Source organism: Schistocerca gregaria, chromosome 4 (genome assembly GCF_023897955.1).
Source record: "Schistocerca gregaria isolate iqSchGreg1 chromosome 4, iqSchGreg1.2, whole genome shotgun sequence".
Lineage (NCBI taxonomy): Eukaryota > Metazoa > Arthropoda > Insecta > Orthoptera > Acrididae > Schistocerca > Schistocerca gregaria.
Window position 1 is genome coordinate 389,693,668 of NC_064923.1, and position 18,694 is coordinate 389,712,361.

Genomic DNA, 18,694 nt, shown 5'->3' on the forward strand with positions numbered 1-18,694 from the left:
AATTGCCACTTTTCGCACCATACAGATATCTAAATCATTTAGCAGTTCGTTTTGGTCATCTGATGACTTTACAAGACGGTAAATGATAGCATCATCTGCAAACAATCTAAGTGGGCTTCTGAGATTGTCTTCTGTGTCGATAATTTAGATCAGGAACACTAGAGGGCCTATAACACTTCCTTGGGGAACGCCGGATATTACTTCTGTTTTACTCTATGACTTTCCGTCTATCACTACGAACTGCGACCTTTGTGCTTTGTTGAATCACATGATGCAAAAAGTAATCTTGCGGATGGCACGACTACAGATGCTTATCGTTTCCGACGAGTAACTGAAATGCAGAATCACAGGGTGGGAGAATTAACAACAGGTGCCGATTTTATCTCTCTCGTAGGCCGATAGGATTCGTTACGTAAAGATGGCTTTCTTTTGTGCGTCATCCAACGGCAGGTGTATCCTTTATATAACACTACTTTTATCACGTACTAAGCAAATTACAAGCATTATGACTTCAATTGCTCTCCTCTGTACTACAAAAACCTAGCTATAAAAAATAAGACGTTTAACTAACCTATGGGCTTCGTGATAAATTGCTCAACCGTTTCTGGGCAAGAACATTGCTGTCTAACGACATGATGTCTTGTTTTTTTCAGAGTCAGTTTGATCTGTGCCAGAAATATTGAAGAATAAATCTACGTAAAAAATAGCTGCAAAAATTCATACGGATCGGACATCATAGGAGGTAGCAATTATTTTGTCTCGTTTGGGAACAACATCAATGCACTGCTTCCTTTTTTTAAGAAAGGTAAGCCTATGAAAGCTGACGGAGTTTGTGAAAGACTGACATATCGAGTGGAGACAAATCCGCGACATTGGAACTCTTACTGTAATATTTTTATTGCAAACTGTTGTCGTAGTTATCTTCATAATATTGTAGGTTTCGCTGAAATAATGAACTTCATTGTGCGTTCAAAGTCTGTTTATTCTCGTCGTGCGGCAATAATCACGTCGGTAACCTCTTCATATGAGTCACCCAAGCACAAATGACAGCTCCACCAATGAGCTGCCGTTTTACGCCTTGTGTACGTGATATTACCGCCATCTGTATAGGTTCATATCAGTATCCTGTGACTTTTGTCACCTCCGTATAAATGCGCAAAACGCAATAAAAATATTAAAATAATAACTGAAGGATTGTTTAAGTTTCTGTAAGTGTTTCTCAGTTTTAAAGTAGAGACGAATGTCAAATTGACAGGTTATAGAAACTGTTCAAAGAAGTTCTCTAACAGAGCTTGTAATTGACAGAGCAGTCATCACTGGTTCATGGGAATACGAGTTACTACTGCCACACAGCTCGATAACTTATTTTGGAGGACGGTAGTAAGTACTTAAGTGGAAACAGCATCTGCCCCGATGTCCCAACAAAACTGGTTTCCAAACAGAATGAAATTCGAAAGACAACGAAGAAACAAACAGAAAAAAAGTTTCTAATCATGAGACTTGTTACAGTAGTGGAGTGTGATAATACTCAACAGCTAACATAGGAAGATTACGAAAATACACAGATCGTAGAACCTACAGATGGCAATGGGAATTACGAAAAACGTACAAACAGTATGGACATGAAGTGAAAAATGGAAGAAGTTTATGGCTGGACCCACGGCCTAATTTCGAAATGTGTAAAAAAACAATGAGACTAGCTAAATTGGAGGATATGCATGTGTTAACCGTAGCAATAAGACGCATGGTTAGGCACATTGATCGGAAAAGTTGTACCTTACATTTTCCTGTCATGAATGAAGCTGATCATATATAGCTCATTGTCAACAAGTTGTCTACAAATAGAAAGGAACTGCAGACTCTACATGTCGCCTTTAAGAGGAGGAGAACAACCTTGATATTGAGCATCTGTACAGGCAATTAGTGATAACACATAGCCGAGATGTACATAATTACGGGTTAGACTGGCCCCATAGCCATGAGTGCACTAGGTTCATGTAGCATTCACTTACAATCAAATCGCATCCTAGCGGCAATTGAACAGAGACAAATGATTAAAATCGGTCAAATAAATGCGCAGGGCAGTGTCATGGTGATAAAAGAACTCGGAAGTCTTAGAGGAGTTGGACCTACACAAACTATTTACAAAGGAGTCGTATTCCAGAAATGGGGCATTACCCCACATACCAGTTACAGCAGAGATCATAATATCAGTGCATCATGGGACAGTGATTGTGGTTCCAGATAAAGACATGACAGTGGCAAAGATACTGGTACATCAACTCTGTGACATAGAAATAATGGCTGCCTTAGAAATATTTTGTATAACTAATCAATACTTTAAATGCAGGGATACAACCACACATAGAAAACTTAGAAACGGCAGCAGTACAGGGTCGACACGAAGACACATTTTCGCAAAGGACGCAAACGCTAAATCAACAATGTGGCATAGCACGGTCGTAGATAAGAAGAGGGCTCTGTCTTCAGAAGGCTATACAAAAACTTGGCCTTCATGTGATGAATAGGTCTCTCAACCCAACTACTTTCGAAAATCGCGAAGGCGCAGCAAAAAAAAAAAAAAAAAAAAAAAAAATATATATATATATATATATATATATATATATATATATATATATAAATAAATAAATAAATAAAAAAAATAGGGAGATAGACATTACGCTGCCAGACTCGAAAGCCAGTGAACACATTGAAAAGTGAAAGGTCTGTGATGGACTTAGAGCAAGTGACCTTACTCTTATTTATTTCACTATTAGAAACGCAATAATGATCTAGATGCTAACATCCATTCAGTGTGACTCTACAGTCTATGCAAACGAATTGGTAACTTTTAAAGGCAGAATTCAAGACACAAACACTGCAAGGAAGCGGGTTTGACGTTGACGCCACAGCCGACAAATTGAAGCGAGCGTTGCAGAGGGTTTAAAATTCCCTGGAGTCTCGCCCTACAGTCCTTAAGACGCAGAGAAAGGCAGGCGAGGAGATACTGCCAAAGAAACTTAGAGGAAACAGAACGACAGCGAACGCAGAGTTCCTATAGAACAGTCAAACAGCAATACAAAAAACTCCTACTATAAAGAAGAGATGAAACGTAGGAGGCGTACATTAAGGACCAAATGGTAACAGATGTTTGCGGTTTTGCATACAAGCTTGCAACAAACAAGATTGGCCACCCACTGTATTATCAACGATAATATAGGAAGGATCCGATGACGACAGACTGGGAGAATTCAGCGCAGTACCTACTCAGGACTTTGTTACCTGACGGTACAAAGATGGAAGACACAAAGTACTATCACCATCGCCGGCCGGGGTGGCCGAGCTGTACTAGGCGCTGCAAAATGATGGTCAGGTGCTGCAGAAAGTGTGATCACTTCTGTTTGTAAGTTGGTCGTAGGTTGAGTTCCAAAAATGAACAGCATAGAGACAGAAGTGATGACACTTTCTGCAGGACCTGACCATCATTTTGCAGGACAATGCTCAAGCACATACCGTGCAAGCTGTTACTGATTTCGTTTGACTGATGGGGCTGCTAAGTGCTATACCACCTACTGCACTCCCCTCTCTTAAGCCCTCGTAAGTTCAACTTGATTTCTAAAGTGAAGGAAACACTTCACGGCATTCGCTTCAGAGGTGCTACGAATTCGTCGGGCGATAGACCGCGCCGCTCGAACTGTCAACACAACTGGCACTGCTAAGAGTATCGTACTACTTCCACATCGTTGGCAAAGGGTTATACACAATGCTGGTGACTACGTTGAAGGTCAGTACAACTTTGAAACACGAATCTATTTTGTACGAGCTGTAAATAAATAGTTGCCACTATTAAAGTTCCAACCCTCGTAGATAACGGATTAAATATTAAAAGACAATAGCAAATAAACAGATGTCCACTGTAGCACAAGCGAAAAACAGAGTCTGACACAGAAGCCCCAATGTCGGATTGAATAGTGATCCTACGTCCACCCACGGTGTTATGCCACTCCTCGTCCGTCACCCTCCCCACCCCACCCCCACGATAGGTAGCTAAACCCATTAGGGGAGAATCCCTCCACGGCAGGGGAGCGAGGACGCCACTCTCAACTAATGGAGGAAGCCGTGTTCCTGTCTGTCACCGAAACGCGCAGTCTGCGTTGAAGTGTGATACGAATTTAACACCTTCTCTCTCCCAAAGAGAGTACTAGTAAAAAATAAAATACGAGAACCACCGTTACATATTAACTAGAATATTACACAGAATAATAGAAACAAGAAATTTATTTGCGAGCTACTGGTTAATTGGACCTCGGAAATAATGTGGCTAACTGGGCGATGATTTCGACTTTAGTTTGAACAAGTGCGATTATGGCAAGTACTGTAGTCAGTCACGAAATATAGAATTTCGATCGGCCTTTTTGAGATACTATACATCGAGATTTCTTTTGTATTTGCACTGAATTTCGACTCCAAACGGATTCTAAACTATATCTACTTACTTACTCAGCAAGCCACTGTAGATTGCATCGTGGAGAGCGCATCGCACTGACTTCTATTCCATTCCTGTATTGAACGAAAGAAAAATACAGTCTGCATACCTTTTTCTCACATACTATGGTTAAAGCATAATAGTCGCACAGTCTTCGTCGAATTCAAGTTACCTAAACTTGCCCAACAAGGTTTCACGGGAACGAAGCCGTATTTCTTCTAAAGATTCCAAGTTCGCCGAGGATTTCTTTTACAATTTCGTATCGGCTAGAACCAACCTGTGTCGATGTCGATCTTAACAGCGAGCCTTTCAAATTTTTTCGTTGTACGTTTTAATGCTCACTTCATAAGGACCCCAAACACCGGAACAATACTCTAGATTTGGTCGTACTAGCCTCTTGAGGGCGTTGTGTGCAAACGATAAAATGAAATGAGGTGGTCGGCAAAGAAAAGGATTCGTGGCGGGCTGTATCAAACCAGAGAGATAACTGATGAGATAAAAAGACATCTTGTATGCGATTTCCTCATAGGTGCATACATGCACTGAATTTTCCCAGAACTCTTCCAATAAATCCACGTTTTTCATTCGTCTTTACTAATTCTGATTTTATGCTTCATCCCATTTCACATCACTTTTTAGTTGTTGTTGTTGTGGTCTTCAGTTCCGAGACTGGTTTGATGCAGCTCTCCATGCTACTCTATCCTGTGCAAATTTCTTCATCTCCCAGTATCTACTGCAACCTACATCCTTCTGAATCTGCGTAGTGTATTCATCTCTTGGTCTCCCTCTACGATTTTTACCCTCCACGCTGCGCTCCAATACTAAACTGGTGATCCCTTGATGCCTCAGAACATGTCCTCCCAACCGATTCCTTCTTCTGGTCAAGTTGTGCCACAAACTTCTCATCTCCCCAATCCTATTCAATACTTCTTCATTAGTTATGTGATCTACCCATCTAATCATAAGCATTCTTCTGTAGCACCACATTTCGAAAGCTTCTATTCTCTTCTTGTCTAAACTATTTATCGTCCATGCTTCACTTTCATACATGGCTACACTCCATACAAATACTTTCAGAAACGACTTCCAGACACTTAAATCTATATTCGATGTTAACAAATTCCTCTTCTTCAGAAACGCTTTCCTTGCCATTGCCAGTCTACATTTTTTATATCCTCTCTACTTCGACCATCATCAGTTATTTTGCTCCCCAAATAGCAAAACTCCTTTACTACTTTAAGTGTCTCATTTCCTAATCTAATTCCCTCAGCATCACCCGACTTAATTCGACTACATTCCATTATCCTCGTTTTGCTTTCGTTGATGTTCATCTTATGTACAAGACACTGTCCATTCCATTCAACTGCTCTTCCAAGTCCCTTGCTGTCTCTGACAGAATTACAATGTCATCGGCGAACCTCAAAGTTTTTATTTCTTCTCCATGGATTATAATACCTACTCCGAATTTTTCTTTTGTTTCCTTTACTGCTTGCTCAATATACAGATTGAATAACATCGGGGAGAGGCTACAACCCTGTCTCACTCCTTTCCCAACCACTGCTTCCCTTTCATGCCCCTCGACTTTAATAACTGCCATCTAGTTTCTGTACAAATTGTAAATAGCCTTTCGCTCCCTGTATTTTACTCCTGCCACCTTTAGAATTTGAAATAGAGTATTCCAGTGAACATTGTTAAAAGCTTTCTCTAAGTCTACAAATGCTAGAAACGTAGGTTTGCCTTTCTTTAATCTTTCTTCTAAGATAAGTCGTAAGGTCAGTATTGCCTCACGTGTTCCAGTATTTCTATGGAATCCAAACTGATCTTCCCCGAGGTGAGCTTCTACTAGCTTTTCCATTCGTCTGCAAAGAATTCGTGTTAGTATTTTGCACCCGTGGCTTATTATACTGATTGTTCGGTAATTTTCACATCTGTCAACACCTGCTTTCTTTGGAATTGGAATTATTATATTCTTCTTGAAGTCTGATGGTATTCCGCCTGTTTCATACATCTTGCTCACCAGATGGTAGAGTTTTGTCAGGACTGGCTCTCCCAGTGCCGTCAGTAGTTCTAATGGAATGCTGTCTACTCCGGGGGCCTTGTTTCGACTCAGGTCTTTCAGCGCTCTGTCAAACTCTACACGCAGTATCGTATCTCCCATTTCATCTTCATCTACATTCTCTTCCATTTCCATAATATTGTCCTCAAGTACATCGCCCTTGGATAGACCCTCTATATACTCCCTCCACCTTTCTGCTTTCCCTTCTTTGCTTAGGACCGGGTTTCCATCTGAGCTCTTGATATTCATACAAGTGGTTCTCGTATCTCCAAAGGTCTCTTTAATTTTCGTGTAGGCAGTATATTTCTTACCCCTAGTGAGATAAGCCTCTACATCCTTACATTTGTCCTCTAGCCATCCCTGCTTAGCCATTTTGCACTTCCTGTCGATCTCATTTTTGAGACGTTTGTATTCCTTTTTACCTGCTTCATTTATTGCATTTTTATATTTTCTCCATTCATCAATTAAATTCAATATTTCTGCTGTTGCCCAAGGATTTCTACTAACCCTCGTCTTTTTACCTATTTGATCCTCTGCTGCCTTCACTACGTCATCCCTCAAAGCTACCCATTCTTCTTCTATTGTATTTATTTTCTGACAATTGTTCCCTTATGCTCTCCCTGAAACTCTGTACAACCTCTGGTTCTTTCAGTTTATCCAGGTCCCATCTCCTTAAATTTCTACCTTTTTCCAGTTTCTTCAGTTTTAATCTACAGGTCATAACCAATAGATTGTGGTCAGAGTCCACATCTGGCCCTCGAAATGTCTTACAATTTAAAACCTGCTTCCTAAATCTCTGCCTTAGCACTATATAGTCTATCTGATACCTTTTAGTATCTCCAGGGTTCTTCCATGTATACAACCTTCTTTCATGATTCTTAAACCAAGTGTTAGCTATGACTAAGTTGTTCTCTGTGCAAAATTCTACCAGGCTGCTTCCTCTTTCATTTCTTAGCCCCAATCCATATCCACCTACGGCCGTAGTTTCCCCTTGCTTTCAGCCGTTCGCAGTACCAGCACAGCAAGGCCGTTTTGGTTATTGTTTCAAGGCCAGATCAGTCAGTTATCCAGACTGTTGCCCTTGCAACTACTGAAAAGGCTGCTGCGCCTCTTCAGGAACCACACGTTTGTCTGGCCTCTCAACAGATACTCCTCTGTTGTGGTAGCACCTATGGTACGGCTATCTGTATCGCTGAGGCACGCAAGCCTCCCCACCAACGGCAAGGTCCATGGCTCATAGTATTACCCCCAAAATGCGTAAACGAAGTGGTATGCACAAAATGTTCACCATTAATGTTGTGAATATTTAGTGTCAACTTATTTCACTTTCTTAAAGCCGTTGCATTACAGAAATTGCAATTATGGAAAAGTCTTGATTGTAAAATTCTTTATTAAATGCTACATTTTTCGAAAAATCATCTTCAGACATAAGTCTTGGGACAATGTACAGGGATTATGAAAAAAAAGGGAACACACATCAGTATAATGCATGGTCATGATAAACTCTGAATGCGCAGTTATTTCAGTACTTACATGTATATGATTTTAGGCTCAAGAAAATAAGCACATTGACTGTGTACAGTAATACCATTCTCATTTCACAGAGGCCGCATATTGTAGTACAGTCATCAATACAATGAAGACAAGTGTCAAAGTGGCTGTAGCGTATTAAACCGTCAAAGAAATAAAATAGACCGGCAGACGGCAAAAGCATTATCCAACGACAATTCGCATCGACGAGTAAACATACTAAGATTATTTTCTCTGTAAACGACGAAAGAACTTTTATGAAAGGAGAGTTTTAAATGCTGTCGTTGGGTAAAAATTAAATTAGAGTAAAATGTGCACCTAAATATGACAATGATACAGATAATAGTTAATGGCAGTAAAAAGTATATCGAAATACAACAGTAAGGCAGTAGGTAAAAACTGATCATTGTATGTGTATTGAACTGGGGACCTAGAAAAGTGAGACGGGCTTCGTCCCCGCCATAGCCCTCACTGGTTCACAACCCCCCTAACAGGCTACAGGAGTTCACGCACCTCACCGCTGCCCCCACCGAACCCAGGGTTGCGCTGTTCGGCTCCTTTCCATTTCTTTTAGGATGAGAATGCGCGGCCGCATGGAACAACTCAAGTGGAGAGGAGGATATGTGGCGAATGGACTGGCCTGCCCCTTCCCCTGACTTAACTCCCGTCGAGCATTTGTCGGATGCGTTGGAGAGACGTATTGGGACACGCCCACATGCACCAGTGACCATCCAGCTGCTGTCAACAGCGCCCGTGGAAGAATGGAATGCTTTACCAAAAGGACTCCACACCAATCTTCTGGTCAGTATGGGAGTACCTTGTAGAACGTGCTCTGCCGACAGTAGTGACCACATTCTCTGTGGAGAACCATGTTCCAGCTTTGTAATGTCCAGAGGACTACAAGGGATCGCGGCGACTTCAGTAGAATTATTGTTTTTGAGTAAAAGTGAAATTCCTGTTCATCTCATTGCGTATTTCTTTTAGTTACCTTCTGTACTATTTCGTAGCAGTTCTTTCTATGTATGGTCCAGGTTTCATCGAGTTACGTTACCTAGCAGCGAAACATGATATGACGGTTACTTTCGTCTTTAAGTTTTGCACACCAGTGTATACTGAAAACATTAGAGGTTCTATTATGTTTTCTTGGGGCACACCCGAAACGGTTCAAATGGCTCTAAGCACTATGGGACTTAACATCTGAGGTCATCAGTCCCCTAGATTTAGAACTACTTAAACCTAACTAACCTAAGGACAAGACACACGTCCATGCCCGAGGCAGGATTCGAACCTACGACCGTAGCAGCAGCGCGGTTTCGGACTGAAGCGCCTAGAACCACTCGGCCACAACGGCCGGCTGTCACACCGGATCTTACTTTCGTTTCCGGGGTACATTCGCCGTCCAATGTTAAGTACTGGGTTCTGTTAGTCAAATATTCATCGAGCCAACCACATGTTAGATCGTATCTTGGTTAGTAGCCTACGATATGGTCGCACTAAAGTACAAGGGTGAGTCAAATGAAAACCTTAAATATTATTTACTGTGCTGAAGTGGTACAAAGCTTTATCACTTTTCAACATAATCTCCCCCACGCTCAATGCAAGTCCTCCAGCGCTTCCAAAGTGCATAAATTCCTTTAGAAAAAAAATCTTTTGGTAGTCCGCACAACCACTCATGCACCGCGTGGAGTACCACTTCATCAGAATGGAATTTCTTTCCTCCCATTGCGTCTTTGAGTGTTCCAAACATATGGAAATCACGTGGGGCAAGGTCTGGTGAGTATTGTGGATGAGGAAGACACTCAAAATACAGGTCTGTGATTATTGCAACTGTTGTACAGGCAATGTGGGGCCTTGCATTGTCATGTTGCAAAAGGACACCTGCTGACAGCAATCCACGTCGCTTTGATTTAATTGCAGGCCGCAGATGAGATCTGTGTAAGATGTAATGGTGACAGTGGTCCCTCTAAGCATGTAATGCTCCAAAATGACGCATTTTTCGTCCCAAATGAGAGCCAGCGTAACCTTCCCTGCCGATGGTTCTGTTCGAAACTTCTTTGGTTTTGATAATGAGGAATGGCACCATTCCTTGCCCGCTCTCTTCGTTCCCGATTGGTGGAAGTGAACCCAGGTTTCGCCCCCAGTAACGACTCTTGCAAGGAAGCTATCACCTTCTCGTTCAAAGCACCGAAGAGGTTCTTCACGAGCATAAACACACCGTTCTTTCATTTCAGGAGTGAGCTGCCGTGGCAACCATCTTGCAGACACTTTATGAAACTGGAGCACATCATGCACAATGTGGTGTGCTGACCCATGACTAATCTGTAAACATGCTGCAATGTCATTCAGTGTCACTCCGCGGTTTTCCTTCACTATGGATTCAATTGCTGCAATATTCTGTGGAGTCGCAACTCGTTGTGCCTGACGTGGACGAGGAGCATTTTCCACTGAAGTCACACCATTTGCGAACTTCCTACTCCATTCATAGACTTACTGCTGTGACAAACACGCATCACGGTACTGAACCTTCATTCGTCGATGAATTTCAATAGGTTTCACATCTTCACTACGCAAAAACCGAATAACAGAACGCTGTTCTTGCCTGGTGCAAGTCGCAAGTGGGGCGGCCATCTTTATACTGACACTGCGACGGCATGTGTGCATCTGCATCATGCTGCCACCTACAGGCCATTCTGCACGCTGTTTGTAGCACGCTTACCAACTTACAGGATAGCGGCGCGAAATTTTAGTTTGTTATTACGAATTTAAGGTTTTCATTTGGCTCACCCTCGTAGTAACATCGATTGGGAACCGTCTAGTTTCTAGCAGGATCTCAGTCAAGTTCAGAGCTACAGTACTCTGCCGACTACTTTCTTCGGCAAGGTTATTAGAGCAGCTGGGGAGGCGCAAGCAGCGTGGCGCGTAAGCCGGTGAGAAGCCGTCCTTGGCTGGAAGAGTACTGGCAAGCGGAAACGGCGCTTCCTCTTTTTCAATTAACTGGAGGTAGGGAGTTATTCCGCGCTGTCTAACTCAAATGAAAAAGGCTCAAAACACAGAGATCCCGCGACGGCAGTCGCGAAAGTTATGAATGTTAATCAGAGATGAGTTCTGTTGATCGCAAACTTTCTGCCCTCGCTTTCCATTTATTTGCATCGCGCCCGTCCTGCCGCAGTCAGGAACCTGACAGCAGGCGTTCAGCCGCCCGTCGGGAGAACATCGCAGCTCCCGTTTCATTAAACGTCGTATCAATTTGGCGGGCCACGCTTTGTTCCTGTGTGTGTACGTGCGTGTTGCGTGTGTGTAGCGGCGCATTGTTTACGGAACTCGGACAGCTCAAACAAAATATCCACTTCGTGAATGAACGGCAGCCTGGTTATAACGCAAGGTAATGCACGTGAGTGGCTTTTGAGTACAACCTTACAGACAAATTAGCTGTGCTTGAATTGTTCAACGGATGCGAACGTGAAACTCTATCTACCAGTTTGACAGAAAATCCTAAAAAGTTCTGTCTTACGTTAAATCACTAAACGGATCGAAGTCATCTGTCCAGACAATCTGTGACCGTAAGGCAGTGAAACAGAAAATGACACAGAAAAGCCCGAAATACTAAATGCCCTCTTCCAAAACTGTTTCACCGAGGAAGATCGCATCGTAGTTCTTCCTTTAAATGGTCGCACGAATGACACAATGTCAGATACAGAAATAAGTGACCAAGGCATAGAAAAGCAACTGAAATCCCTCAACAGAGAGAAGCCACTGGGCCTGACGAGATACCAATTCGATTCTGTTCAGAAAATGCAAAAAACTTGCCCTTCTAGCACCAGTGTACAGTACGCTCTTTGCCAATGACTGAAAAAAAAACACAGGTCATTCCAGTTTTCAAGAAGGATCATCGAACAGACGCACAAGACTATAGGCCTATGTCTCTGGCGTCTGTCTGTCTTAGAATTTTGGAACATGTTTTATGCTCGCATGTTATGACGTTTCTGGAGACCAAAGATCTCCTCTGTATAAATCAACATAGGTTCAGAAAACAACAATCGTTGTAAAAATCACCTCGCTCTGTTCGTCTACGAGACCCAGAAAGCAGGTAGATATCGTGTTTCTTTGCTTCTGCAAGGCACTCGATACAGTTCGACACCACTGCCTGAAGAATAAAATACGAGTGGACAGAATATCTGATCACCTGTGTTATTGAAGAGTTTCTAGCAAAGAGAACACAGCATGTCATTCTAATTGGGAAGAAGTCTAGAAGCGTGAAAATAACTTCGGCTGTGTCCCAGGGGAATGTTATAGGACCGTTACTTTTCACAGTATATACTGAGTGTAAGGTGCAAAGGTGTAGATATTTCTGTTGGTGAGTAAGGACGGTGAACAGAACAACATTACATCAGTTGGCTGGGTTGGGTTGTTTTGGGGAGGAGACCAGACAGCGAGGTCATCGGGCCGGCCGCTGTGACCGAGTGGTTCTAGGCGCTTCAGTCCGGTACCGCGCTGCTGCTGTGGTCGCAGGTTCGAATCGTGCCTCGGGCATGGAAGTGTATGATGTCCTTAGGACTTTTAGATTTATGTAGTTCTAAGTGTAGGGTACTGATGACCTTGGATGTTAAGTCCCGTAGTGCCTAGAGCCATTTGAACCATTTATTCGAGGCCATCGGTCATTACACCAGCATTTACGTCATTTGCAAGTAGTATGTTTTTAGAGTGGTTAGCACCTCTGTATCCATGTGGTAATGCTTATTTTACCCTGGGCAGCAGGTCAGGTGTTGAAGTGTGAACACGTGGGCGCAAAACGGTTGGTCCATACTGACAGAGGTAGTCCACTTAGCGGTGTAGTTACGACCGAGAAAAAAACATCAGGCTGTAAAGTTTGTGACGTATTGATGGGAGGAGTGTTCAACACAGAGAAAAAACAACCAATACAGTGATGTGTGTACATATTAAGGTGTCTCACATAAAAATATCTGCAGTTATACCTGTTATACCCTGTATAAATTACCTGGTAGATAACATGCTAGAAGATCCAAAAGCCTTTTTGAGGATGGTTTTGTTGTATCCAGAGAAGTCGGGCTGCTATAAAATTGTAGTGAAAAAGAAGACCTGCAACGATAGAGGCTTGGTGCAGGGAGTGACAGGTGACCCTAAACATAAACAAATATAACGTATTTCGAATACACAGGCATAAAGACATATCATTGTACGGCTGCACGATTGCACACAATCGCTGGAAGGAGTTACTTCCGTAAAGTATCTAGAAGTATGCGTAGCCAACGATTTGAAGTGGAACGACGACACAAAATTAATCGCGAGTAAGGTGGATGACAGACTGATATTCACTCGAAGAATCCTCAGGAAATGTTGTCCATCAACAACGGAACTAGCCTATAAAACACTCGCTCGCCCATTACTTCAATACCGCTCGTCAATAGGGGTTCCGTACCACTGATAGAGGAAACAGAGAAGATCCAAAGAAGAGCAGTACGTTGCGTTACGGGTTCATTTAGTAGACGTAAAGCGTCGCAGACATTCTCAGTCATCTCTAGTGGCACACGCTGCAAGGGAGGCGTTCAGTTTCATCGTATTATCTACTATTAAAATTTCAAGAGCGTACGTCCCTAGTTAACAAATTAGTCAGCCACTACGTATATTGCTACCTCCTATGCCTCGCGAAAAGACAACCAAGGTAAATTCAAAGAGATTCAAGCCCACCAGGAGTTACCAGCAATCGTTTTTCTCGAGAACTATAAGAGAGTGGAACAGAATAGGGGGAAGTAACAAAGTGACATTGGTACACAAGTACCCTACATCACACACCGTAACGTGGTTTACGGAGTGTAGCTTTAGATGTAGATGTTTGTCACACTGGTATCTACATTTACATCTACATCTACATCCATACTCCGCAAGCCACCTGACGGTGTGTGGCGGAGGGTACTTTGAGTAGCTCTATCGGTTCTCCCTTCTATTCCAGTCTCGTATTGTTCGTGGAAAGAAAGTGTGTCGGTGTGCTTCTGTGTGGGCTCTAATCTCTCTGATTTTATCCTGATGCTCTTCGCGAGATATACGTAGGAGGGTGCAATATACTGCTTGACTCCACGGTGAAGGTATGTTCTCGAAACTTCAACAAAAGCCCGTACCGAGCTACTGAGCGTCTCTCCTTCGGAATCTTCCACTGGAGTCTATCTATCATCTGCGTAACGCTTTCGCGATTACTAAATGATCCTGTAACGAAGCGCGCTTCTCTCCGTTGGATCTTCTCTATCTCTTCTATCAATCCTATCTGGTACGGATCCCACACTGGCGAGCAATATTCAAGCAGTGGGCGAACAAGCGTACAGTAACCTACTTCCTTTGTTGTCGGATTGCATTTCCTTAGGATTCTTCCAATGAATCTTAGTCTGGCATCCGCTTTACAGACGATCAACTTTATATGATCATTCCATTTTAAATCACTCCTAATGCCTACTCCCAGATAGTTCACAGAATTAACTGCTTCCAGTTGCTGACCTGCTGTATTTTAGCTAAATGATAAAGGATCTTTCTTTCTAAGTATTCGCAGCACATCAGACTTGTCTACATTGAGATTCAATTGCCCTTCCCTGCACCATGCGTCAATTCGTTTCATATCCTCCTGCATTTCAGTAGAATTTTCCATTGTTACATCCTCTCTATATACCACAGCATCATCCACAAAAAGCCTCAGTGAACATCCGATGTTATCCACAAGGTGATTTATGTATATTGTGAATAGCAACGGTTCTACGACACTCCCCTGCGGCACACCTGAAATCACTCTTACTTCGGGAGACTTCTCCCCATTGAGAATGACATGCTGCGTTCTGTTATCTAGGAACTCATCAATCCAATCACACAATTGGTCTGATAGTCGATATGCTCTTACTTTGTTCGTTAAACGACTGTGGGGAACTGTATCGAACGCCTTGCAATCTGTCAATTGAATCATATTTGAAACTTATGTACAGGTTGATACAGCAAAATAACACGTGACGGACGAAGCAGGTACGACGTAAAAATGAGATTTCTACAGCCCAGGTGGGCATTCCGAGCGACAAGAAGTCTAATAATATGAAACATCGGTCTTTATTTGAGGAAATTTCTGAGAGTCGTGGTCTGTGGGAAAACTGGAAAAGAAAAAAATCGAAGCTGTCTAGATGCTGGAACTTAGATAGACTGATAAGTTAAGGAACGAGGAGGTTCTCCGCGGCATCGGCGAAGAAAAAGGAAAAAGGGCTATAGGTCTAGAGGAATCTGCAGCAGGTAAAAAAGGCAGGGGATGACAGAGATTTGAAGACTTCCAACAAATAATTGAGGACGAGGATGCAAGTATTATTCTGAGATGAGGAGGTTGGCACAGGAGATGAGTTCGTGGTGGGTTGCCTCAGACCAATAGCACACGACTTAAAAAGAAGAAAAATAGTGTGCTGAACCGGCATTTGAAACAGATACTTTGTTTTCCACGGGCATTGCTCCGTCGTACCTTAACAGCGTCATCACTGCTAGTACCAATCTCCTACTTTCCAGACTTCACAGAAGCTCTCTGGCGGGGTGCCCGGATAGCTCAGTCCATAAATTTCTAAACCTCTAGTTTCTTATATTTATAATACGAGTGGAGCTTCTTCAGAAGTCAATTGTGACTAATAAAAGTGGAAGGTCGAGAAATAGTTCCTGTTGCGAAGAGAGTAAGGCAGGATTCTTATTTGTCACTATTTAGGTTCAACTTGTAAGATGGCGGTAGTGAATGAAAATTTCAGGACACCAGTGGCTAGATTTCAAGGGAGGTTGAGAGGAATGGAAAGCATGCTTAGCGTAGATTATTACTTAAGAATAAAAAGACGAAGGTGATGACGAGTAGCTGAAAGGGGTACAACGGTTTGGTTAACTACAAAATGGGGAACCATACGGTAGTGCTAAGTAGGAAGGTTACGCAGGAATGAGGAATAAGGACGACATAAGAAGGGTACTGGCTCGAGGAAAGAATACTTTCTTCAGCAAAAAAGCCCTACTACTGTCAAGTATTGATACGTAAATGTTAATGTCGTATGGCACTGCTGGCTGACACATCCCACGACATGGATTCACCCATTTTTTCTCCGCTGGCGGATATGTGCGAGTTGTGTCAACTGTGGCTTTATCTTTGAGTTGTATGATAATGATGAGAGGAGGGAGAGGCTCGTACGCTACTCCTTTCGAATAGTACCAAGAGGACCGTAGAGCTTAACGTCCCCACCAGATGCGCGGACTACCATCTATAGTGTCACGTGTCCTCACTTCATGAGACGCTACCGAGACGTTTGGAATTTAATTCAGGACACTGACGTAAATACTGGTGATCAGGGACATTAAGCCAACACCTCTTCTCCTCTTGCCGGCCAAATACTGACAGTGAAAATTACACCCATACGGCTATCCTGCGGATCGAGCACCACCGCACATGCGGGTAAATATTTTTATGTAATTGAGGACTGGTTGGAGTACAGCGTTATTTCGAAGTATATAAATACGCAGAAGAAGAAAAAAGAAGCATTAGAAATGTGGTGCTATCAAAGAGTCCTAGATATTAAATGGACAAATAAGGTCAGAAATGAAGCTGTAGTCAAAAGACTAGGCGAGCAAGAAGTCAATCGAAAACTCTTGACATATGAAGGGAAAGTTTATTGGAACATGTGCTATGGCATTCAGGAATAAGTAGGTGTTGTAAGGAGCAGTTGTTGTTGTGGTCTTCTGCCCGAAGATTGGTTGGCGGAAGTCTCTGTGCTGACCTTGACCTCCCCCTGGAGATTTTACTCCCTACACTTCCCTTCTTAGCCACACTGATTATTTCCTGACACCAAAGTCTGTCAACTGATCCCTTGTCTTAGTCAAATTATACCGCAAATTTAATTTGTCCTCAATTATATTCAGTAACTCTTCACGATTTATCTGCTCTACCCATCGAATCCTCAGCATTCTTCTGTAGTACTACATATCAATCTTGATCCCTTCTTGTCTGGTTTATCTTTCATATTTCACTTCCGTAAAAGGTTACATTCCAGACAAAAACTTGAGAATAGGCTTCTTAACTCATGAATTTATATTGGATGTTAACAAATTCCCCTTTTCCAGAAACACTCTTTTTGATAGTGCCAGCCTGCTCTCTGCATCCTCTCTACTTCTGTCATCGTCCCTCTGTAAATGACAAACTCATCGACTAATTTTAGTGTCACATTTCCTAATCCAATTCCCTCAGCATGGCCATATTTTATTCGACGACATTCCATTACCGTTGTTTCACTTTTATTGGTTTTCACCTTATAAGCTCTTTTCAAGACACTAACCGTTGCTAACAAAGACATAAGAAAATTATGTCCCATAGAAACGTCTACAGAATCGCGTTGTTGACACGCAAAGCAACTGTGTCTAGCGTACAGAAACTGTCGATAGCCATGTTTTTTAATTTATATAATGTACTTGTACATTTGTACATTATGCGTGTTTCTTTGTGCGACTGTTTCATAATTTCAAGTTGTTTTCTCGAATATATCAAAATGAAGCCTTTTCGATGCTTCACTACTGACACAATTCATTTGTTGTTTTCGTTTCTAATAGAAAATTCGCAGAATGAATACACGGACGAAGTGAGGATTGTCAGCTAGTTGTAATACGGGGAGTTTATAAATTAGTTATACAAAAGTAATCATTAATTGTGAAAAAGGTAGAAAATTTACAGAAATATTTGATACTAAATGCAGTATATCTTCACGTTTTATTTACAAATGTTCAATGTAGCTACCTTTTTTGACACGACAAAAGTCCCATCTATAATCGTTTCTTATCAAATCCAATTAAGCAAGTCTTGAAGTATGGTGGCAACTGACTGGGTTATCCGTTGTCGCAGTTCGTAGACGTTTTCCGGGAGCGGAGCAACAGACACTCTATCTTTAATGCAACCCCATACACAGAGATCCATTAGTATTTAGTGAGGTGATTGCGATAGGCAGGATATTGTTCCACCACGTCCAATCCATGATGACTGTTGGAATAACTATTCGTGCATGGCACCTAGAGGGAATATCTGGAATTCGGGAATAAAGTTGAAGATGTACTGCATTCAGGGCTGTATCAAAGATTTCTGTAAGTCAATTACGCTTTTCACAATTAAAGATTTCTTTAGTGTAGCTAATTTATAAACACCCTGTATAAGATATACCTAATCGAAAAGGAGACTCTGGCTGTAGCGGCGTTGCATGTAACCCCAATGGGCAAATGTATTTAACGAGAGATGGCGTGGTGGTATTACCAGTTGAATAAGGGGAATTAGTGGCTTCACAACGATTTCCTCATTTTTGGAGAGTTGTTTCTGAAGTCTTTTGCATGATGGATTCCTCCCGATCACCACAAAGAGCAGTTACCCATTTTCTTCGCGCAGAAAGGGATCAGGCTTCCGAAATTTATCACAGGATGAAAGAGGTGTTCTGAGAGCAGTATCTCACACGTTGCACAATATTCAGGTGGTGTCTGCGTTGCGGTGCGGAACGTGTAAACAAATAGGACATGCCACGCCCTGGGCAGGAGCACGTTGTCACCACCAGTGCCGCGATTTCGGCTGTGGAGGAGCTCACACGGAC

At 42.3% G+C, this 18,694-nt stretch overlaps 1 protein-coding gene across 2 annotated transcripts in view; it reads right to left on the bottom strand.

Annotated features, from left to right (window-relative positions):
- LOC126268161 (glucose transporter type 1) overlaps positions 1-18,694 on the bottom strand; it is a 1,240,707-nt gene that overhangs the window by 583,233 nt on the left and 638,780 nt on the right. The window lies entirely within an intron of this gene.